The 25,103-nt window shown below is 38.0% G+C and overlaps 1 protein-coding gene across 31 annotated transcripts in view; it reads right to left on the minus strand.

Moving 5' to 3' along the window:
• HDAC9 (histone deacetylase 9) overlaps positions 1 to 25,103 on the minus strand; it is a 959,772-nt gene that overhangs the window by 25,829 nt on the left and 908,840 nt on the right. The gene's annotated exons all lie outside the window — the stretch shown is intronic.

Genomic DNA, 25,103 nt, shown 5'->3' on the forward strand with positions numbered 1-25,103 from the left:
AGTCTTTTTCTCAATCTAATAATGCCAAGTTGTGAAGTGCCCATATTCCCAAGCTGAATCTCCCCTTTGCTCACACAGCAATAAAGTGAGGAATAATATATGGCCTACTGAACTCACCCTCAGACTGACAGCTGTCTCTGCAATAAGCAAACTCTGGGCATCATGCTCCATGGGAAACCCACGAGAGACCAGGAGGCAGCACTTTTACAGAGAAAAATAAATGGAATCATACTGCTAAACACTGCTACTTGAATCATTAACTTTTAGAAAATGAAGTTGGAATATTAAAGAAAAAGAAAAGCCAAGAAATGCCAGCATGAATTGAATGGTGACTTTGCCAGAACAATCAGGTTTGTTAGTCCTGGATGTTCTTTCTTTCTCAACCTCAGGGTGTGTACTAGAACAATAATTGATTTAAAACTTTAATATATGTACTGGCTGATGTTGGAGCCTATCCATATGTCATACTGATGTTTCGTTTTTCAAGGCAGGAAAGGAGAAAGAGAGGAAAATAGAAGGTCATTTCATGAGAACATGCCAATGGGATAAATATGAAAGAACAGAGTTAATGGCTTTCTTGCAGCCCTTAGGCTATTTTCTTGTGAAATGTTGAGTAGCCCCAAATCAAAGCAAGACAATCTCCCTAGGTGTTGACATGACTCATCAGGTCAGAACTATCTCTGCAGCCTGACTAGTTGGCAAGAACTATGGTACGCAGTGTTTGCTTACTTCTTAGAAAAAAAAAAGTCTTGTTTGAGTGGAAAAGGCAGATGGATGAATGCTGGATTGGGCAGTAAGATAACAGGGTTCTGGACCCTGTGCTGCCATCTCAGTCACGTTAGTGAGTCTTGGCAGGACTTTATTTTTGCCTCTTGAAATAGGGAGATGTCTCAAATCTTTTGCAGCGTTAACATTTTATAATTAGCCTTTCCTTATCTTACTGTTTCATCAAGGAACAAATGTTATATTAGGGGAGGATACTCAGTCTCCCCATATTCCTTATGCCAACAAAACCTTCTGACACAGGTGTCCATTACTACTTAACTTGCTGTGATCACTTATTCTGACCAAAGTCTGAGAGTCATAAAGCTTTTAATTTGAACCAAACAATAGCAATTCTGTCAATGATTCCAAAAACTAACATTTCTTTGAAAGCTAAGACTTTTCCACACATTGAGGACACAAAGATGCTTCCTAACACCAAGAAATGCATGGTCCAGGTAAGACAGCCCTGTTAGTTAAGCATTACAATTCTCTGTGTAAAATGCCCATGGTGATCTTAAATGGGCATAAGTAGAACATGTATTTAAGGTGATGGGAGAGTATGGGAAGACTTGCCAGGAAAAATAACATTTGACTGAGTTCATTAGAAATTAGAGTGCAAATCCTGAAGTCTAATTAGAAATTAGAGTGCAAATCCTGAAGTCTTGATTACCTTTCCAAATCTTTTCTTGATCTTCAACAGAGCAAGGGGGAGGTGATGGGATATTCCTGGAAAGGGAAATAGCACATACAAATAGAGAGAGACTGGAGTCTCTGTGTTTTACCACGTGACCATCAACTGCAGGGAATGACTGGAACATACAAAGAGTATGAAGTGGAATGGATGAGACTGCTATGGTAGGGAAGGGCTAGTTAATACACACTCCTGAATGACAGACTGATGATCTTGGACTTCAACCTGTGGATGATGAGGGGGCATTTTAAGCAGATGAGGTATAGTATCAGGCTTTTGTTTTTAAAAGATCCCTTTGGAGACATTATAGGTGATGGACTGGAAGGTGATAACAGTGGGTGCAGGAAGACCAATTCCAAGTGGGAAATGATGATGTCTAAATCAAAAGGAAGTAACAGAATAGAAATGAGAAGACACTAAGAGAGAATTGGGAGGTAGGCAATGAAAATATATCTTTAGCCTACCCTACATCTCTCAACTTTGATAGTTATCTCTGAATTGACAATTCCATTCCCAAGGCCTAGTTTCCCTAGATCACAATGTCAAATATCATCCAGCTTTAATATTTCATGACTGGTCTTTCATTATCTTACTGTTTCATGAAGGAACAGATGTCACATTAGGGCAGGAAATTCAGTCTCATCACCTATTTTCCATGCCAATAAGACCTTCTGACATGGGTACCCACTACTATTTAACTTGCTGTCAAGTTAATGTTATTGTAGTATCACCCAACTGGAAATTCCATATACCATCTACAAGTACATACATTGTAATGAGTTACACAAAATATTATTATTAAACATTATTTTAGCAGATAACATTTACAAAGCTAGTGATACTGTATGACATTCTTTTCTTGTTTTCTATGGCAGTTAATATGGAAACTCAGACAAACACACTACATATGGCTAGTGGCTTACCGGTCAAATTAAAAGACTATAGGAAAGACAGACTTCCATTACTGAGCACCCAATATGTGCCAAGACTGTTCTAGCTGTTTCTACATTTATAGTTTGTAATTTTATTTAACCCTGGTGACAACTATTTCGGCAATGTTAGGTCGTTTTTTTGAAGCTTACATAGCTAGCTAGTAGGCAGAGGAGCTAAAATCCTTACCCAGCACTAATTCCAAATTGCCTCTTCCTCTGCACTCTGCTGTCCTCCACCCACCTCCCAGTAGACATAAAAATAATCTCAATTATAAAATTCTTAGCTTAAAAGAACTATGCATGTTGTAAAATATCTGCAACAAATACAACAGTCGTGATATTCTTATGTACATATTTTTTGCTTTGAAAATCATTGTAGGCCAGGTGCGGTGGGTCATGCGTGTAATCCCAATCATGTTGAAACTAGTTCATTCTACTCTTCCTTTCTTATAACCTTGCACTATTGCAAGTACCTTTTACCAGGTAAATTACTGAGGCTATCATAAAACTGGAGACAGGACTCATTGAAGAATATGAATAAGAACCCCATCGAAGGTCAGGTGTAGTGGTTCATGCCTGTAATCCAGCACTTTGGGAGGTCGAGGCAGGTGTATCACTTGAGGTCAGGAGTTCGAAACCAGCCTAGCCAACATTGTGAAACCCTGTCTTTACTAAAAATACAAAAATTAGCCAGGCATGGTGGTACATGCCTGTAATCCAAGCTACTCAGAAGGCTGAGGCAGGAAAATTATTTGAACCCAGGAGGCAGAGGTTACAGTGAGCCAAGACTGTGGCATTGCACTCTAGCCTGGGTGCCAGAGCAAGACTCCATCTCATCGAAAATGGAGCTAACTAAAAGTCAGTATTTCCAGACTGGAGATCCCACACTAATCTTGGAGAAGTCACTGGAACACAATGGAGCACAATTTCCACATTTATAAAGTAACAGTAGTAGGCTAAATGATATGAAAGTTTTATTCCTGCTCTCATTCTCACTTATTGTGATTCTTCTGATCTCATATTACATATCAATCTTGGATGTAACAATAAATTTCCTATGGCAGAAAACCTTATTTTTCTATGAGCCTATGAACTCTTGAAGAGGTCAGCAAACTCTCTGCACCATAATATACACATCTAGAAGAAGCAAGGGCTTTAATTTTCAAGCATTGTGTCTTGTTTCTCAAGAAGAGAAGTCTAGGCCACAAACACACACCTTTACTTTCATAACACAATCAGGACAGAAGGCACGCACTGTTAATAGCAATCTTCAAGCAGAATAACTGACAACAATCCTTTAAATTTTGACCCATATGTATGTCAGTACTAAGAAGGATTTTAAATAGTTGAGACCTTTTTGGATAAAATTTAACGTGTATAAAATAACCTGCTAAGTTAAGATTAAATATTAGAAGTTTGGCTTTTATCCATATGTATGAGTTTCTTGACTCAGCAAAAACCAAAAACTTTAAATTCTGTTTGACCTCTGGCAAAATCTATAAAAAGAAGGGAAATATTCTACATTAATAATGCATTTATAGACTACTATCTCTATTCATAAATGTATAGCACCATCTGTGCAGTATGCAGCCAATTCAAACTCCACAATTTATGGGTTATATTTTCATGTGATGAGTAGGGTCTTTTCTTCTGGTCCAGAAACAGGTGTGCCAGAAAGTCTTATCTGCTGGCATGGGCATAATATCCCCATTATCACATATGAGAAATGAACCAAGGTTTACTGCTAGAATTTTCAGAAGCGGTAATTCATAAAGTCAAATATTAATGACCAGCCACAACTGGGTTGCTCTCCTATGGCTATGCAACTGGCAAAAGAGAATAATTTTCCATTAAAATTGGACATGCACACTCTCTCTTCAGTCGTATCCTCTATCCTTATTCATTTTTCCCACTATGTAAATCTTCCCACTTTTCAGCACTTTTTAAAGACTATTCAGCCTTCAGCATTCTGCATTTTTGTTTTATCTGGAAAAAGTAACACAAATAATGAATCTGTAATAAAGATAAAAAGTAGAGAATGGAATGCAGACAATCAAGGGTCAGAGGTGAGGGCCATAGATGGGGTTTCACTGGGTCACACAGGACCCAGGAGAGGGCATCCTGCAGGTACTCTGTAAACGGACTTCAGTATAAACCAGATTGTTCTAGGAAATGGACAATTTAGAAAAATAGGCAGTTGTTGACTCATGAAAGTTTATGTTAGAAGCCACCTATCTACCAAAAGTTTTCTCAATTCTAAGCCCCTTGCTACTTTGAAAGCTTTCTGACCTCAGAAACCTCTCCATTTCATCATCATTTTGGGAGCCTTAGAGTTGTCACTCTCAAATTTGCTTCTTAACCTTCCTTCCATTTGAATGATGTTTCCTTTCATCTTTACACACCAGGTTCTCATAGGAAAAGAAGCTGCTGCTAACTTGAAACTCCTGCTATCTCCTTCGACCACCGAGATTATTAACACCTGGGGCCTACGTCTATGGATTTTCTAAAGCTTCTTAATACGTTCTTAAGATACATTTTTTAGCTAAACAGAGAACTTCAGCATCACCCAAAACACAAATGCAAAACTAAAAACACATTGAAAATTGGTCCATAAATTGAGTGACCAGGTAATTTTTCATCTAAAATAGGGCTAAAAATAAAAATGATATGTTTTGGAAATATTTCTTGGCCAAGTAATTATTTTTATCAGTTGGCCTATCAAATAGTCCTATTCAAAACTTATTTTTACAACTAAAATTCATCTCAAAAAAATAAAAATTGCATAATTCATGTTTGTCAAAGCATGGCTACCAGCTTCTTCTTCATATTATTTACTCAAACTTCACAAAATAGCATAAGCAGAATTATTCCTGCTGAATATCACATATGTTAATCAGTTTTGTGGCTATATCACTCATTGATACAATATACTGATATTTTTATGAAAAACGTATTTTTTTTTCAGTGGGGTCTAAATATTTTAGCTTTTTTGATAGAATTGCCTATAATTTTTTTTAAACTTTATTGTATAGTTTATAAGTTTCAAATTTTTGGCATCTTTAATTTATCCTTCTGAAGAGACTGTAATATTTTTGGTTGAGAAATAGTCTCCACAACTATGGCACTACCTGGTAAGCTTAGAACAATTTCTGCTAAAAGCAGAATATTTTCACTTATAATTTTAAAAATACTGAAATGAGTAACTATTTTATTCCAAATATTTCATGATTACTGTCTTTTATCTTCTTTCAGTGGACTCCACATTGGTGAACATTTTATGTAACACAAATGTCAAAAAGTGTTCTTTGGTTTTGACTCTTCAAAATTTACCAAATTTAGATGCTGCAAAGTCATATGGCTTCTGAGTTTCTTTCCATTCCAGTCTATAGTACGATGTCTTCAACTTCACTAATTTTTTTCACCTGCACTATGTAATCTGCCATTAATCTATCCAAATTGTGGACTTTCAAAAGTATCAAATGTTTTCTGTTTTGTCTCTAAAATTTCAGTTTGCATGGTTTTTATCTTTTTAATTTATCTCTTCATTATGTTTACACTTTCCTCTTCATATTGGAAGTATATTCTTAACCTTCTGAGTCAGTCTCTATTGATTTACCTTGTGGTCCCTTTGCTACATTTTTGCATGCCTAGTAATTTTCATTTGGATGCTGGTCATTGGTAATTTGAACGTTTTTTGGCTATTGGATTTTGTCATATTATTTGAGAGTGTATTGGACTTTGTTTTAGCATGAAGTTAAACAGAATACTTTTGAGGCTCACTTGTACTCTGTGTTAGAATGGCTAAAACGTAAACTTTAGTGTACACCTAGTTTAGTCCTATAACTAAGATAAAACCATTTTGATGTCTCTATATGATGCCTTGTGTATTACAAGGTCTCTCCACTCTGGCTAATGCAAACTATTCCCAGCTCTGTGTGAACTCTTTGAGTTGTTTAACCTATGACTTTCCATTGGTTAGTTCCTCAGCTTTGTGGAGTTTCACCTCATACATGTAAAGATACTTATTCAAATGAAACATTAAAGAAACTCCTGTACATGCAGCACTTGTGCGTGTGTGTGTATGCATGACAACTTCATCTCCCATATTTTGCCTCACAAATTCTAGCCACTTTATCCTCCTTTATTTAGAGGATAAAGCGATCCTCTAAATTTTATCACTTTATTCTCAAATCAGTAATACCTATTTGAGTTCTTCCTTATGCTGCAGGCTGGAAACTTCCTCTAGTCAATTACTCAGGGAATCTGCAGAATTCTCATTTTGTTTCTTTATTGTCTGCAGACCAATGTCTGAAAGACAGTGTTCCATACATACAGGGAGCATTACATATTAAATCTCTCTCTCTCTGTCATATATCCCTTTATCTCTATCTGTAGCTATATAGTTTCTCTTGTTTCTAATCAAAGGGCAATTTCTATAGCTGTTACTCTTTCATATATAGGGTCAGAGGTCCACTTATTGAATATTTTGATAAATGATTACCAACTAATTAGAAAACATATAAAAATTCAGAAAGCTAATTTGCAAAATAGTTCAATATTTCTCTAGATTTTCAGACACTCCTAAAGTATTGTTGATAAGGGGAAGCTAAGAGAGAAATTTTGAACTGCCTTGCTGAAGTTTCTTTTTTTTTAAACTGTCATCATCAGTCACATATCTAAAACACTGTATTTTATTTACCCTAACTCTGTTTAGGTAAAGAGTTTTAAAATTTTGACAATAGTTTAGATTTTCACTGGTAAAATATCAAGCTTGGTTAGGTTTTTAAGAGATTGTTATTTAATGTTATTAACTTTATAATTAAATATTATTTATAAAAATTTAGGGATATTGTGTACTCTGTAAGTAATGCTAAGTACATTCCTGCTCTGTAAGATGTTATGTCCACCAAAATTAAAATTTTTATATCAATACAAAACCAAATTATTTTATTATCAGTGTTACATTTTTTACCAATATTTATAATAAACAGCTTTTGCAATAATGCCCTGCTTTCCTTTTTGGGCAATTTTATTTCTAAAAGCTTTACTTTGATTTCATAAATTGAATGAAAAATATTGAAGAATTACTAGAATTTACCGATTTTTCTGTTTGAAGCAATTAAGGATACTGTATCATTAAAGCAAGAAATTATACTAATGGAGTCAAGAAATAACAATTATTACCTCACTGCTGAATGTTTAAAAATAATACTGGAAATTGAAAATTGATTTACAAAATTTTAAATCATAGTTTATCTAAATAAAAAGTCACATTTCATAGAGTATTATATAAATGCACCTTCTACAGCTGCACTTCTTAAATTGTTCCTTTTGGTTTTATTTTTTATTTGTTTTGGTTAATTATAACTAAATTTTGAAGTAGGAAGTTCTGCTTCTTTAACAAGCATTGTGCTTTCAGTGTTCTATGATTTTACTCTGTCCCCTTGATGAATAATAAATATTGACAAACATTTTGTTCAAGCTACATATTCATTATCAACTTGCTTGAGAAACAGAGCACTCGTTTTTAAAATTTACATGCACACTTATTTTTGAGCTCATTTCAGCCAATAGTGTTGATAACAGAATTAAAATATGTAACAAAACATAAACAAATAAAAACATAGTGAAGCTGCAATGTACAATAATTGACAAAATCTGTGTAGCAAAAGCATTGAGAGTTTAAAATTCTCTATGGAAGACTGGTCCTATTTCCTGAACATATTTTATTCACACCTAACTGTTGATTTCTCGTATTTTCCCCTAACTCTATCTTCTAAAAGCTCTGTAGCTTCATGCACATCACAAGCTACAGCACTAACTACAGCACCCATGACTGGTGTGCCAAGTGGCAGCTATGTTGAGTATTTTTCCCTTTACCTCCCAGACCAGAAATTTAAGTGTCATTTATAACTGGTATCTGTGAGGTCCCTACACACTTTTCTTAAAAGGGAAGTGCTAGTTGAATCAGAAAAGGGCCTGGAAAAGAGAGATGGGTTACCAATTGTATTTCATATATATTTAACCATGTGTTCAACTCAAAAATTATATTTACTTTCCATGCATTTCTCACACAACCAGAAGAAACTAAAGCATCGGAGAAGCTAAATGATAGACGCTAAAGCAAAGTGCAGGTGTAACCACTCATCCTTACTCATATAGTAAAACTATAGATAATAATACTTCATTCAAAATGGAAAATCAGAAACAAACAGTATCCGGTTGACACAGCAGACATAAACCAAGACTGTCTCCAGAAAACAAGAAAGAACTGTATTTGTAGCAGCCACTGTCAGGGCCTCATCAACATGTCCTGTCCCTTACTAGTTCAGTGTACACAACCTCATTTCCATTTGCCAAAACCAGCATGTCTTTTCAGGACAGCTTTCAGTGCCCCTGGAGCTTTCCTGCTTATGACTGGCCAGAAATGTAATATTGTCCCCCAGGAGCAGTATTCAGGCAATAACTGTTTGGAGTTGGGGCATAAATTTCTCGGCTCCCTCGCAGCTCACATGAAATAACTGTGAGTTACGTGTTTTACATCAGCTTTCAGAATTTCCCCAGAGGAATTAAACTCTAGATATCTACAAGGATAGTTGGACAAATGACACTTCATTTATTTTCTTGTCACACTTCACTATTTCTTTTTCTTTTCTCCCTATGCTTGCACCTGCAAATACATTACTTGTACATGACTTCTTGTATCAGGATCTGTTTCTGGTAGAAGCCAAAGCAAGATAGTCTCCCAATATATAACAGATGTAAGGAAAACTTGGTAGGAATTGTTTCTTTTGTACATGTTAAGCATCCTCTCTGTCAGTATTTTGACATATTCAAGCCCTGAGACACATATTAGTAAAATGCATACAGTGCTGCATTAGAAAACAATTTTTTTAAAAATTAACTTTTATTGAGTAGTAAACTATCCCATGTCCTTGAACTAATAGTAGCAACATGAATAGCGAATTATCTCCCTGTGTGGGTACAAACATGGATATTTTGGCTTTCTTAGCAAGCATGAAGTCAGATTAAGGGGTGTTAGATGAAATAAATACTCATCTTCTGTGAAAGAGTCAGTCTCTTGGGTATGGAGCTGTGAGACCATAAATCATTATGAATAAACATCAAAGCTAATTTGTTAACTCACCAAAGAAGTATAGCTTTTATGAGGGTTATAATCTTCTCCCAATTTCCCTACATGGGAAACCAAATTACATTCACAGGATTGTTTCTATCATTCAGTGACATGGTTAGGCTTTGTGTCCCCACTTAAATTTCATCTTGAATTGTAATCTTCATAATCACCATGTGTCAAAGGAGAGATCTGGCGGGAGGTGACTGGATCATCAAGGTGGTGTCCCCATGCTATTCTCATGATTTTCAGTTAGTTCTCAGAAGATCTGATGGTTTTATAAGTGTCTGACAGTTCCGCCTTCACACATTCACTCTCTCTCACCTGCCGCCATGTCTCTTTCCCTTCCATCATCATGGTAAGTTTCCTGATTCCTTCCTAGCTATGTGGAACTCTTGAATCAATTAAACCTCTTTTCTTTATAAATTACCCAGTGTTGGGCAGTCGTTTAAAGCAGTGTGAGAACAGACTAATACATTCTTACTTTTCACTTTTATTATGTACCAAGCATTCTGATATTGGAAATAAAGGATGTGGATACATTTTTTTTTATTATTAAAGTTCTGGGATACATGTGCAGACTGTACAGGTTTGTTACACAGGTATATACGTGCCATGGTGGTTTGCTGTACCCATCAACCAGTCATCTATATTAGGTATTTCTCCTGTTATCCCTCCCCTACCCTGCTAACCCCCAACAGGCCCTGGTGTGTGATGTTCCCCTCCCTGTGTCCATGAGTTCTCACTGTTCAACTCCCACTTATAAGTGAGAACATGCAGTATCTGGGGATGTGGATACTTTCATAGATCTCATAAATTGCCATTAATCAAATGATCATGCTATATGAGTACATGTCTCACAGTGAAATAAGGTGCTGAAATGAGGGTACTGCATTCCATAAAATTATAAAACAAAAAAATCTGATCTTAACTGGTAGTCAGATGGTGTGTATTTGATCAAGGGACAATTAAGCTGAGATATGAAGTGTGTATAGGAGTTAAGTAGTCAAAGAGGAATAGCAGGAAAAATATACGAAACTCTTGAGGAAGGTGGGAAGACGCACACTAAAAGAACTGAAAGAAGGTAAGTTGGGTCAAGAGTAAAAAGCAGAAGAAAGGTAATTGGCCCAGTTAGGTTTGGTAATTATAAGTTTATAACAGGTCAAACTGCTATATATCATGGCAATCACTTGAAGACCTGAATTGGGGAACTATCTAGAAGACCAACATTGGGAAAAGTTGTTTGTATTGTATATCCAGGGTTGAGATTTTCTTAGATTGGTGAAGTTGAAGGGCAAGATTGATGGTAAGGTAGATTGAAAGGTAGAAGGGCAAATGAATGTTATAATTTTAATGCTGAATGGAAAAAAAGTAAAGACAAGAAAGAGCAATGAATGGGAAGACACAAGGAATTGAAAAGAAGAGAAGAAAACAGTTCCTTAGGTGTGCAAGTCAACAATTCAATGATATAGGGGTATAATAGCCTGATGTATCCATCCCAGCAGAGATATGCTTGCCAGGGTTGCTTTAGGATTCACTTTTTTTTAGGTCTGCTAAGATAGTAACAGATGGTTTCCTTGCTCTTTCTTTATCCAGAGGAGTTTATCTTTAGAAAAAAAGAAAACTCTATTATTGTTTTAGTGGGTTTCCATGAAGAAGTGAAAATAAATGAATATTCTTCATCTATTATCAGTATTTGAAAGTAACCATCCTTCTCCATTTTAACTCCACAAATAAGGCTTATTATTCTGATATTTCTTATTTCTGCTGACTCTCCCTAGTTCTTTGTATCCTTGTGCATTTGATCTTATTCATTTATTTGAATATGTATGTATTTATGTATTTGAGCTCATATTTTGTTGGGCTTGATCTCTACATATATTGAGGGTCTGAATTAGAAATACATTCTTCCAGAAGGAAATTTTATTGGCTTCTTCCAGAACCCAGGAGTGGACAAAGATGAAAATTGTTTAGTATCTATCAAATTCATATCCCTTTGATGCAGATCTTCTGCTTTCTTGTGCATAAGACTGATGCCATTATTTGCTCCAGAGATATTCCTCTTCTTTGTGTTATTTACTGTTCATTATAAATTTTAGCTTATGTTTTTTCCACTCTTCTATTTTCTGACATGCTAGCAAGCCCAGTAATGTATTACAATAGTTTGTTTTAATGTATGCAAACTCTATTACATCATAGGAGAGGCCTGTTATAATGTCTATCCTGTTATACTTGGGAAGAGAAATCTGGTAGAACTCTGTTCTCATTTTTGAAATGGAGTGGGAACAGTAAGGTCATATAGATGCTTTAATAGAAAGAAAGTAGGCTTTGACATCACAGTGAGTTCAGGATTAAAATCTTAGTTTTACTGCTTTCAGTGGGAATAATTTAAGCTACCCAAACTTCATAAGTCTCAAGTTATTGATGAACAAAGTGAGGAAAGTAACTGTGTACTGCAGAATTGTGTGAGAACTAGAGATAATATATGTAAATACTAGGGAAATAATCTTCCCTTAAACCTGACTTTTGTCTAGTATGTCCTATTTTGGTATCACGTGTGTGTGTGAGATTGATCTGGGTGCTAACACCTGAGTATATAATCACAAAGTGGTTCTACTCTTTCATAATCCACAGAGTTTTTGGTCCCAGAAGCATGCATAGTTTGATTTTATTTTCTTGGTTTAATTGGTTTTGCCTTGGTAAACGTGTGAGTGAGAAAAATAATAATTGCAGATGCAGCTGGAATAAAAAATACCCAAAAAAGCTGTGTCTCACAGCAGAGGCAGATTTTTCTTTTTATTCTGGTACACTCTAGTATTAGGGTGCTACCAACACAATAATCAGACTTTCAACATTTGAAGAGAATGGTTAATTAGAAGTTCAAAATCAACTTTCACAAAGCCATGTGTACAAGTCTGACCTGGCTCTGATACAAGCAAGGGTTGGCAGGGTTAATAGTGGGAAAATGTCTAACACTGCTTTTCATCAATGAAGGTCTGCCTGGCCCAGGGCTTTAACCTCAAGTCCTCTGTCTAAAGCCAAAGAATATATGACAAATAGCAGCTCACACCTGACAACAGTCAGGGCTTTAAACTCAACAGGGCAGGGATTTGAAATTCTGCCAATCCTTGCATTTTTTTTCTGATTATATGTATTTTACAAGTTTATAAGGGCTCCAAAGTGGACACACAGCTCCACAGCTCCTTGTGATTTGGCACTGAGCTTCCAGAACTGACTGGCTACATCTCAATTAGCCAGAACTTCCAAAACTCCAATTTTTAACTTAAAATTTTGTCTGAATATGTCACTTTGGGAAGAAATGATGAAAACTCTACACAAAAAATTGCAAAAGGAATGAATTTATTTGTGACATAGAGTAACTTAGAGACTAAGAGGGAAGACTGGATCTAGACTGCTTGGTTTATGATCTTGCTTTTGCCTACTCATGAGCTCTGTAACCTTGGGGTATACAATGAACCTTGATGTGCCTCAGTTTACTTTGCTATAAAGTGGTAATGAAAATAGTAACTACAGGGTTGTTGAGAAGATCAAATTAATTTTTAATAGTACCTCGCCCACTGTAAGCATTCAATATTATTACATTATTTTATTATTTGCTAACATCTTACAGGATTTGTGTTGTGTAAATAATTTCATTCAATTTTTCCATAACTTCAATACAGTTCAGGAGGATACTGCCTTCTCCTCAAACCCTCAAGACTTTCTATTAGCAAAGTGTCTTTTTCTTAAGTCTAACATTTTTCGTTTCCTTTCAAACCTTTTCTTTCTTCACAATTTCCTGTTGTGGGAGTGACCACCACCATCTTCTTAGTTTTCCAAGCCAGAAAACCCAGAACTTACTAATCCTCTCTCTGTCAGTTAATTATCATATCATACGAATCCTACTTCTGAATTAAACTGCTCACATACATCAATAAGCCTTACTAATCTCCTGTCTAATCTCCAGAGCAAGCACAGGATCTTTTGATTTGCATGCATATGCATGCTTCCTCCCTGATTGAAATAAAACCTCAAATGACTATTATCTAAAAGTTTCTTTCCAATATTGGGAATATCTTCTTGTCCTTCTCCCCTGGATCTAAATAGGATGAAAATGGAACACAGAAAAGAAGAGACATAAGAAAAAAGGCAGAAAATCAAAATGAAATAGATGGGGACAAAAATGAAGAAGAAAAACTGAGTTTGAGTTCTAATTCCGGTGTGGAGTCAGAAGGTAGTAAAGTTTGTGAGACGATTTATGCAGCACATGTTGCAATCTGGAGAAACAACAATTTTAGATGTGTACATAGCCCCATGAGGTCAAAATATTGGGTAACTTCCCCCACAACAAGAGATGTAAACAAATTCCTTTCAGCTTAGAAACAATTTGGATTTTCTCCTGGATTATCTAATGTAAATGCCCCTTCTCCTTGGAGCAGGGTAGGTAGGGGATATTATAATGATGGGAAGGGATGGTATTTCAGATAAAAGAAGACAATGGTTGTTATCTTTACAGTACGTCTGATTTTACTTTCATAGCCTTTTCCTTCAATTCATAACCAGTTCTCTTAATCGACAAGAAAACTAGATGCCACATATTTTGATTATCCATTCTAATACACTGATGGTGTTTTAGCATTTTATTTTACCAATGAGTTATATTCCACTGGAAATATAGTAAAAAGTAAAATAAACAAAAATCAGCATTCCCTTGTTCTTTCCTCGTATCAGTTGTTACTTCTAAGAATAGTTTCCAGAACTATGGATACAATAATAATAATAGTCATAATAATATAAAAAGGAGGAAGAATAACAGTAAAGAATAACAATAACATAGGGGAAGAGGAGGAGAAAGAAGAAGGTATTCACTCAAAAACACATATAGAAAACATAAATCAAGCACAGTTCTGACAAGGAGTAGGTGTCAAGTATATTTGCCTATTACATCTCCCAGAAAAAAATGTGATTTCATTCTTATTTCTCTAGAATGTGTGAGAGTGTGCTCTGCACATTGCTGGTGTGGAACCATGCAGATAACTAACTATGCTTTAGTCAATTACATAGTTACTTGTAACATTCTGCTGCAACAAAAGAAATCATGTCCCTTTTCAAAATGTCCTCAAAAGTTGGATAATTTCTGAGGACTATAAATTCATTTCTCATTGCCCTAAATAATACTGTGTATGTGTGTATGTTTAAAACAATAGATTAGTAATATTCCAAATTTTATATACAAGAAATATGGAAATTGCTCCTCTATTTATGTAAAACACATTGTCAAGAACATACGGTGAAATTGCAAGTACTGTCTATTCCTCATTCTTGCCTGTGCCACCATTTTGCCTTGGTTAACATAAGAAATTCTAAAAAGACCCCAATTCACTAAATAAGGGAGAATCCCTAGATTGGGGGAAAACTGAAAGTGGGGTTACAGGGGGAAATTTTCTACTGTTCTTTTAGGATTCTTCTGCCTATTTGCCACTTTGTTGCCACATTAGCACCAAATTAGAAAAGCAATTCCAGTGATGTGCCATGCCATTCTTGGTGAAATTCCTCAGACAAGTGGCTTGCTTGTTGTCACATGGTTGGTGAGTGGAAGAGAGGATTACATTGGAATTAATATCATTTTAAAATCTTCCACACCAGTGTTTTTCAATTTATTAGAGGCAAACCACTGGAGGCTTGGAGTAAAACTTTAAAATAATCCTCAAATCCTTGTGCACATATGCATTTCCTTGATCCACAAAACAAAAGATACTATGATTATCATTATTATCATTCAGGAAGTCTATGAAATTGGTTGACACTTAAAAGGAATACTCTTTTCACTAAGAAATTTAAACAAATGAAAGGAAACTATGGCTCTATTCTTGTGGTTCTCATATTCTGGGGTTTGATCAATATCAATAATTATACATTTTTAGAACTTAAAATGATAGTCTTTCAAACTAAATAATTTTAGTTTTATGGAAAACTCACTTCATGATTCCTCCCCTCCTAAATTAGTGAAAATGTTAAAATAGGCCAGCACTGGTATAAAGAGTGGTGTTTGGGCTTAAAACCGAAGATGGCACTGTGAGAACAACCCAGGATTGTAGCTCTCGTTGAATCCGCAAAGAGGTGAGTCGGAGTTGCATTTCCAGACTGATCTTTGTTGCCCACAGAACGGGGAAACTCCCAAGTATAAAAAAGACACGGGACGCCAGGCAGTAAGTCTGCCTGGCGAAGCCAGCAGCCGGGGCGGCAGCGGCCGGCCCGACCCAGCAATACCCACAGGGCGTGCTTGTCCGGGTGCCCTGTTGAACTGGCAACCTGAGACTTGAGAGGGCTGGCCTTGAGACTGAACGAGACTTGGACAGTAGGCCAGCCCAGGGGATTGCAGGGACAGAGCGTTCGGGGTACCCAGTGGGAAGAACAAAACCGCGATTTCAAACTATCCCGAGCAGATGGTCCAAGACGCTCTGTGGGGGAGGGGCGTCCACCACTAACGAGGCAACCCGCCCCAACTGAGATACACGCCCACTGTTGACGCAGCCAGCCATTGACGAGGCATCCCGTCCCTACTGAGATACAGGCCCACTGCGGACACAGCCTCCCGTTGCCGAGGCAACCTGTCCCTACTGAGATACAGGCCCACTGCTGACGCAGCCTGCCGTTGCAGAGGCAACACGCTACAATGAAGAGACTCCGCCGCAGGGCGTGGCAGAGACCACAGCAGAGCCTGCAGGAACAGGGCGAATCACACAACAGCAGGGCGGAGACTCAGCAGGCAAACAGTGGCTAGTCTGCCTCCTAGCTGGGCAGGACACCTCAACGGACATCGAAAAATAAAGCCCGAACCCCCCAACACAGAGCATTTGAGAAAAAAAGGGTTTTTTTAATGAGCTCTGTTGCAGCAGAATCAAACATAGCAGCCTAACAGCCCTGAATGAACAACAGAGCTCACAGCTCAGAAATTGAGCTCCTAAAAAGAACATACTGTCTCCTCAAGCAGCTCCCTGACCCCTCTATATCCAAAAGACTGACATTTGGCAGGCATCATCCTGGGACAAAGATAGCAGAAAAAGAAACAGGTAGCATCCCTCACTGTGCCACAGCTGCTAGAGGTGCACCCCAGACAACCAGGGCCTGGAATGGACCTCAGCAGTCGTACAGTGAAGGGGCTAGGCTGGTAGAAGGAAAACCAAGTAACAGAAATACTTCATCATAAACAATCTGGGTGTCCACTCAGAGACCCAATCGAAAAGTCAGCAACTACGCCGATGACAAGCGGATAAACCCACAAAGATGGGAAGAAACCAGCGAAAAAAGGAGGAAAACACTGGAAACCAGAACACCTCGCCTCCTAGAAAGGACCAAAACTCCTCACCAGCAAGGGAACAAAGCTGGACGGAGAATGACTGTGAGGAAATGACGGAATTAGACTTCAGAAGGTGGATAATGAGAAACTTCTGTGAGCTAAAAGAACATGTATTAAATCAATGCAAAGAAACTAAGGAACTCAAAAAAAGATATGAGGAAATGATAACAAGAATGGATAACTTAGAGAGGAATATGAATGAATTAAAGGAGCTGAAAAACACAATACGAGAACTTCACGAAGCATGCACAAGTTTCAATAGCCGAATTGACCAAGCAGAAGAAAGAATATCTGAAGTCGAAGACCAACTCAATGAAATTAAACGAGAAACTAAGATTAGAGAAAAAAGCGCAAAAAGGAATGAACAAAGTCTCCAAGAAATGTGGGACTATGTGAAAAGACCTAACCTACGTTTGATAGGTGTACCAGAAGGGGATGAAGAGAATGAACCAAGCTGGAAAATACTCTTCAGGACATCATCCAGGAAAACTTCCCCCACCTAGCAAGACAGGCCAACACTCAAATGCAGGAAATACAGAGAACACCACAAAGATATTCTGCAAGAAGAGCAACCCCAAGGCACATAATCGTCAGATTCAACAAGGTTGAAATAAAGGAGAAAATACTAAGGGCAGCCAGAGAGAAAGGTCAAGTTACCCACAAAGGGAAGCCCATCAGACTCACAGCAGATCTCTCGGCAGAAACACTACAAGCCAGAAGAGAGTGGGGGCCAATATTCAACATTCTTAAAGAAAAGAACTTTCAACCCAGAATTTCATATCCAGCCAAACTGAGATTCAGAAGTGAAGGAAAAATAAAATCCTTTGCGAACAAGCGAGTACTCAGAGATTTTGTCACCACCAGGCCTGCTTTACAAGAGCTCCTAAAAGAGGCACTACACATAGAAAGGAACAACCAGTACCAGCCATTCCAAAATCACACTAAATGCTAAAGAGCATCAACATAATGAAGAATCTACAACAACTAACAGGCAAAACAGCCACTTAGCATCAAAATGGCAGTGTCAAATTCACACATAACAATATTAACCCTAAATGTAAATGGACTAAATGCACCAATCAAAAGACACAGACTGGCAAATTGGATAAAAATCCAAAACCCATCAGTGTGCTGTATCCAGGAAACCCATCTCACATGCAAGGATACACAAAGGCTCAAAATAAAGGGATGGAGGAAGATTTACCAAGCAAATGGAGAGCAAAAAAAAGCAGGAGTTGCAATTCTCATCTCTGATAAAATAGACGTTAAAGCAACAAAGATCAAAAGAGACAAAGAAGGACATTACATAATGGTAAAAGGATCGATAAAACAAGAAGAGCTAACGATCCTAAACATATATGGACCCAATGCAAGAGCACCCAGATACATAAGGCAAGTTCTTAATGACTTACAAAGAGACTTAGACTCCCACACAATAATAGTGGGAGACTTTTAACACTCCACTGTCAATATTAGACAGATCAACCAGACAGAAAATTAACAAGGATATCCAGGGCTTGAACTCAGACCTGGAGCAAGCAAACCTGATAGACATTTACAGAACTCTCCACCCCAAATCCACAGAATATACATTCTTCTCAGCACCACATCACACCTACTCAAAAATTGACCACATAATTGGAAGTAAAGCACTGCTCAACAAATGCAAAACAACTGAAATCATAACAAACAGCCTCTCAGACTATAGTGCAATCAAGTTAGAACTCAGAATACAGAAACCAACCCAGAACCGCACAGCTTCATGGAAACTGAACAACTGGCTCTTGAATGTTGACTGGGTAAACAATGAAATGAAATCAGAAATAAAGAAGTTCTTCAAAACCAATGAGAACGAAGACACAACATGCGAGAACCTCTGAGACACATTTAAAGCAGTCTCTAGAGGAAAGTATATAGCAATAATTGCCCATATGAGGAGAATGGAGAGATCCAAAATTGACACCCTATCGTCAAAATTGAAAGAGCTAGAGGAGCAAGATCAAAAAAACTCAAAACCCAGCAGAAGACAAGAAATAACTAAGATCAGAGCTGAACTGAAGGAGATTGAGACACGAAAAACCCTTCAAAAAATCAATAAATCCAAGAGCTGGTTTTTTGAAAAGATCAACAAAATAGACAGACCACTAGCCAGATTGATTAAAAAGAAAAGAGAGAACAACCAAATAGATGCAATAAAAAATGATAAAGGGGAAATCACCACAGATTCCATAGAAATTCAAACCATCATCAGAGAATATTACAAACAACTCTATGCACATAAACTAGTAAACCTGGAAGAAATGGATAAATTCCTGGACTCCTGCATCCTCCCAAGCCTAAACCAGGAGGAAGCGGAAACTATGAATAGACCAATAACAAGGTCAGATGTCGAGGCAGCAATTAAGAGCCTACCACACAAAAAAAGCCCAGGTCCAGACGGGTTCACAGCCGAATTCTACCAGACACACAAAGAGGAGCTGGTACCATTCCTTCTAGAACTATTTCAAACAATCCAAAAAGAGGGAATACTACCCAAAACATTTTACGAGACCAACATCATTCTGATACCAAAACCCGGCAGAGACCCAACAAGAAAAGAAAACTTCAGGCCAATATCCATGATGAACATAGATGCAAAAATCTTCAATAAAATATTGGCAAGCCGAATGCAACAGCAAATCAAAAAACTTATTCACCATGATCAAGTAGGATTCATCCCGGGGATGCAAGGCTGGTTCAACATACGCAAGTCTATCAACGTAATTCACCACATAAACAGAACCAAAAACAAAAACCACATGATTATCTCAATTGATGCAGAGAAGGCATTTGACAAAATTCAACAGCCCTTTATGCTAAAAACCCTCAATAAACTCGGTATCGATGGAACGTATCTCAAAGTAATAAAAGCTATTTATGACAAACCAACAGCCAATATCATACTGAATGGGCAAAAACTGGAAGCATTCCCTTTGAAATCTGGCACTAGACAAGGATGCCCTCTTTCACCACTCCTATTCAATATAGTTCTGGAAGTTCTAGCCAGAGCAATCAGGCAAGAAAAATAAATAAAGGGTATTCAAATAGGAAAGGAGGAAGCCAAATTGTCTCTATTTGCAGACAACATGATAGTATACCTAGAAGACCCCATCACCTCAGCCCAAAAACTCCTGAAACTGATAAGCAACTTCAGCAAAGTCTCAGGATATAAAATCAATGTGCAAAAATCACAAGCATTCGTCTACACCAATAACAGACTTAAAGAAAGCCAAATCAAGAACGAACTGCCATTCACAATTGCTACAAAAAGAATAAAATACCTTGGAATACAACTCACAAGGAACGTAAGGGACCTCTTCAAGGAGAACTACAAACCACTGCTCAACGAAATCAGAGAGGACACAAACAGATGGAGAAACATTCCATGTTCATGGTTAGGAAGAATTAACATCGTGAAAATGGCTATACTGCCCAAAGTAATTTACAGAATCAACGCTATCCCCATCAAGCTACCATCGACTTTCTTCACAGAACTGGAAAAAACCACCATGAACTTCATATGGAACCAAAAGAGAGCCTGCATAGCCAAGTCAATTCTAAGCAAAAAGAACACAGCGGGGGGCATCACACTACCGAATTTCAAACTATACTACAAGGCTACAGTAATCAAAACAGCATGGTACTGGTACCAAAACAGAGATATAGACCAATGGAACAAAACAGAGGCACCGGAGGCAACACAACATACATACAACTATACAATCTTTGATAAACCTGACAAAAACAAGCAAGGGGGAAAGGATTCCCTGTTTAACAAATGGTGTTGGGAAAACTGGCTAGCCATGTGCAGAAAGCAGAAACTGGACCCCTTCCTGACACCTTACACTTAAATTAACTCCAGATGGATTAAAGACTTAAACATAAGACCTGGCACCATAAAAACCCTAGAAGGAAATCTAGGCAAAACTATCCAGGACATAGGAGTAGGCAAGGACTTCATGAACTAAACACCAAAAGCATTGGCAACAAAAGCCAAAATAGACAAATGGGACCTAATGAAACTCCACAGCTTCTGCACGGCAAAAGAAATAGTTACTAGGTGGATCGGCAACCAACAGAATGGGAAAAAATTTTTGCAGTTTACCCATCTGACAAAGGGCTGATATCCAGAATTTACAACGAACTCAAATGGATTTACAGGAAAAAAACAAACAAGCCCATTCAAAAGTGGGCAAAGGATATGAACAGACACTTTATGAAAGAAGACATATATGAGGCCAACAATCATATGAAAAAATGCTCATCGTCACTGGTCATCAGAGAGATGCAAATCAAAACCACATTGAGATACCATCTCACACCAGTTAGAATGGCGATCATTAAAAAATCTGGAGACAACAGATGCTGGAGAGGATGTGGAGAAAAAGGAACACTTTTACACTGTTGGTGGGAGTGTAAATTAGTTCAACCATTGTGGAAGACAGTGTGGCGATTCCTCAAGGCCTTAGAAATAGAAATTCCATTTGACCCAGCAATCCCATTACTGGGTATATATCCAAAGGACTATAAACTGTTCTACTATAAGGACACATGCACATGAATGTTCATTGCAGCACTGTTTACAACAGCAAAGACCTGGAATCAACCCAAATGCCCATTGATAATAGACTGGATTGGAAAAATGTGGCACATATACACCATGGAATATTATGCAGCAATCAGAAATGATGAGTTTGTGTCATTTGTAGGGACATGGATGAATCTGGAGAACGTCATCCTCAGTAAACTGACACAAAAACAGAAAATGAAACACTGCATATTCTCACTCATAGGTGGGTGATGAAAAATGAGAACACATGGACACAGAAAGGGGAGTACTAAACACTGGGGTCTATTGGGGGGAAAAGGGCAGGGCCAGTGGGAGGGGGAGGTGGGGAGGGATAGCCTGGGGAGAAATGCCAAATGTGGGTGAAGGGGAGAAGGAAAGAAAAGCACACTGCCATGTGTGTTCCTACGCAACTGTCTTGCATGCTCTGCTCATGTACCCCAAAACCTAAAATCCAATAAAAAATTAAAGAAAAAAAAAAGAGTGGTGTTTGAGAACCCTGGTGCTCTCATGCCATGCAGAAGAATGAAAGAATTCAGTGTTGCATGCACACAGTAAATCATCAGGGTGCATTTCAGGAAAGGAAACATCCATATGAGAGTTCTTCATCTCACTCTGGGCTGACTCGTTACTGGCATCACTTGTTGACTATTACAGCCAGCCAAGTACTAGATCCAGCTTTGAGAATTGTCACCCTAAGCTTACCTATGGAAGTGGCAACTCAGAAAAATAATCCATGTTCTTCCTAATTTAGGAATGACTCATCCTAGTGGGTTGTGAAGGAAGGAGAAGAAATTAGCTCTCGTGTATTTTCCTTGGTCTTCTTAATCCCTCATTCTGCATGAGTGTGCCAAGGAGTATAAATATGTGAGGTTAGTTACCAAAATCAATCCAGGCTTAGGAGAAAAAATGTGGCAAACATTGAAAGACTAGCTGATTCATTCATTCAACACACATTTGCAGAGCACCTAGTACATACCAAAGACTGTGCAAAAGACATGGCAATTAAAAACAAACAGGAACACAGCAGAAATAATCTCTGCCATCAAAAGATATTATGCTAAGTTACCACATGTTGCAGAATTTCCTTTTGGAGGTCTGAATAATATTCTACTTTATTTCTATACAACATTTTCTTTACCCACTCATCCACTGATGGACACTTAGGTTGCTCCCATCTCTTGGCTATGGTAAATAGTGCTGCAATGTACATGGGAGTGCTAACATCTCTTTGAGATTCTAATTTAAATTCTTTTTGATAAGTCTTCAGAAAGTGAGATGGCTGAATCATATCGTAGTTCTATTTTTAATTTCTTAAGGAATAATATGAAACTTTTTTCCATTTTGTCATCTCAAAGACAGTTGACCCTTGTATGCCATCTATCATCTTAAGATGGAACCAAACCCTCTCCTGTCAGGAAGGGTCTTCACCTGTCAGGAGAAATGGTTCCCCTGCTGTGGCCTTGTAAGGCCTTCTCTCCTCATCTAGATGAGCAACATAAACAAGGACAGGACAACATAAATGATCCTGTTGGAAAATATTCACATACATGTGGCCAGGCAAGGAGCCAATGCTAATCACAGTGTCCAGCACCTGCATACCCTCAGCTGGGGGGCTCAGATCTCAAAAAGAAATTCACAGGGACCTGTCAGCACCTTGCCATGTGCCTTGGGATAAGGCTATCTAGAAACTTGCCTGAATGTTTCCCACATGCTACAAGGCCTGCTTCTCAACAGTAACATAGTTTTCTGATACTGTGTTCCAAACTGCAGCACAAAAGAACCCTTCAGAACCTGGGCTAGGAGGTGGGCTGAAATCTGAACACCCCCCAAAGTTGAAAGGAGGCACTTGTGTGACACTCAGAGACAGATGTGAAGAGGAAGTACTCCCGCTGAACAAAGACTACCTTCAGGGCTGGCTTCATAACAGGTAACCTGTGCAATTGCGAAGTGCCCCACTCCCAGAAAGACCCTATGCTTGGTTCAGCACTTTGCTGTCACCCTCTAGAAATTACTAATTTTTTTTAACAAGGAAGAGTTCACACAGTTTCATTTTGAGCTGGGTCTCACAAATTATGTAACCTGTCCCTACCACTTTCTCTGCCAAAGGGGAAAGAAAGAACACAATTAGGGTCCTGGAGTACCAAAACAGCAGGTGCAATGGAAGCATGGGATCTAAAACAGGAAATCAAGCACTGTTTCCTGTTTCCTAAGCAGGGAGCCCATAATTTAAATTTCCCAAGCCATTACGAAGTTTGAGACTCTGAAATACACACTCCATTTTATTGCTCAGTGGACATCAGAGGGCTCTTTTCTGTTCCTTTAGTCTAGAAGAGTGGCCCTAAAGACATGCAATTATAATCACATAAAAATGCACCACACAGGAGTCAAAGCTGCAGTGCTGAAACACTTCCTCTCTACCAATATTCATGCCATTTCTCAAATGAGAGATTGCTTTCCTGTCTTGTGTTTTCTTTCTTTTTACAACCTCAACCCACTATTCAGATCCCTCTCAACTGAAAATGTCCAACTTAACTGACATTTAAGTTCTCATTCCTTCCTGGTAAACGTTTTTTTGCATCACTATCACCTTGACTTTCACCAGGACTGCCTACATTATTTGTAGGGCCTGATATAAAATGAAAACGTGGACTGCTTCTTTAAAACTCTGTAAAAATTTTAAGGTAGCAACAGCAAGAGCCTTACACTAAGGATGGGGCCCTTTTATGCAGGGGACATATGTGACCATGCAGGCTGAATGCCCATCAAGCTTGTCCTGATTTTCATTGGCCTGAATTGGGTCATGTACCCATTTCTTAACCAATCACTGTTAGGTGGGTTGACTGACTTAGACTAAAAACAGCTCCCCTGGAGTTGGAGCTAAGCGAACTTCCCCTGAGTTGCATGGTATCTGGTAACAAAGATTTATGAATAAAACCAGACTCCTTTTGAGTAGATGTGAGGAGTGCACTGTTTCTGGGTATACCAAAAACAGTGCCCACTACACCATATATCCCTGACTCAGAAGGAGGAGCTCTGGTTGCTTATAGCCTTTGTTACTTATGGTCTTGAAGAATTATTCAAGTCCTACCTACTCAAATTTGCCTGCTTTTCATTCCTAGTCTCCTATGTACCTCAAATCTGCTGCCAGTGCTTCCTGGAGGTACATCCAGTGACTAAACAGTATGATTCCTGTCCTCCTGATGATTATCCTCAAATTTAGGAACCAGAACAAACAGACATTTAAATAAATAAAATTCAAATAAGGGAAACATTAAAATTAAACATACCAATGAACGACACATTTGTCTTGAGAAATTTTGGCATTATTGGATCAGCAATAATGCTCCAAGCTGGGTAGGGTACTCAATAAAAGCTTAGAAGGAAATGGATTTCACAGTCAAGTGGTCAGTGTTGGCTGGTGTAAAATGCAGTTTGGGGCAGAAGAGTGGAATTGACAATCCTTAGTGGCAGGATACTCCTACAGCAACTTTTGATAGTAGAGTGAGTCTTTTCTGAGAATCAAACAGGTTTGTTTGGCTATAGCAGACTGCAAAGGTCACTTGAAGACATTAATGGTAAAAGGAAAAAACTATGCAGCAGAAAGTCATTACTAG

Source organism: Callithrix jacchus, chromosome 11 (genome assembly GCF_049354715.1).
Source record: "Callithrix jacchus isolate 240 chromosome 11, calJac240_pri, whole genome shotgun sequence".
In the NCBI taxonomy this organism is placed as follows: domain Eukaryota; kingdom Metazoa; phylum Chordata; class Mammalia; order Primates; family Cebidae; genus Callithrix; species Callithrix jacchus.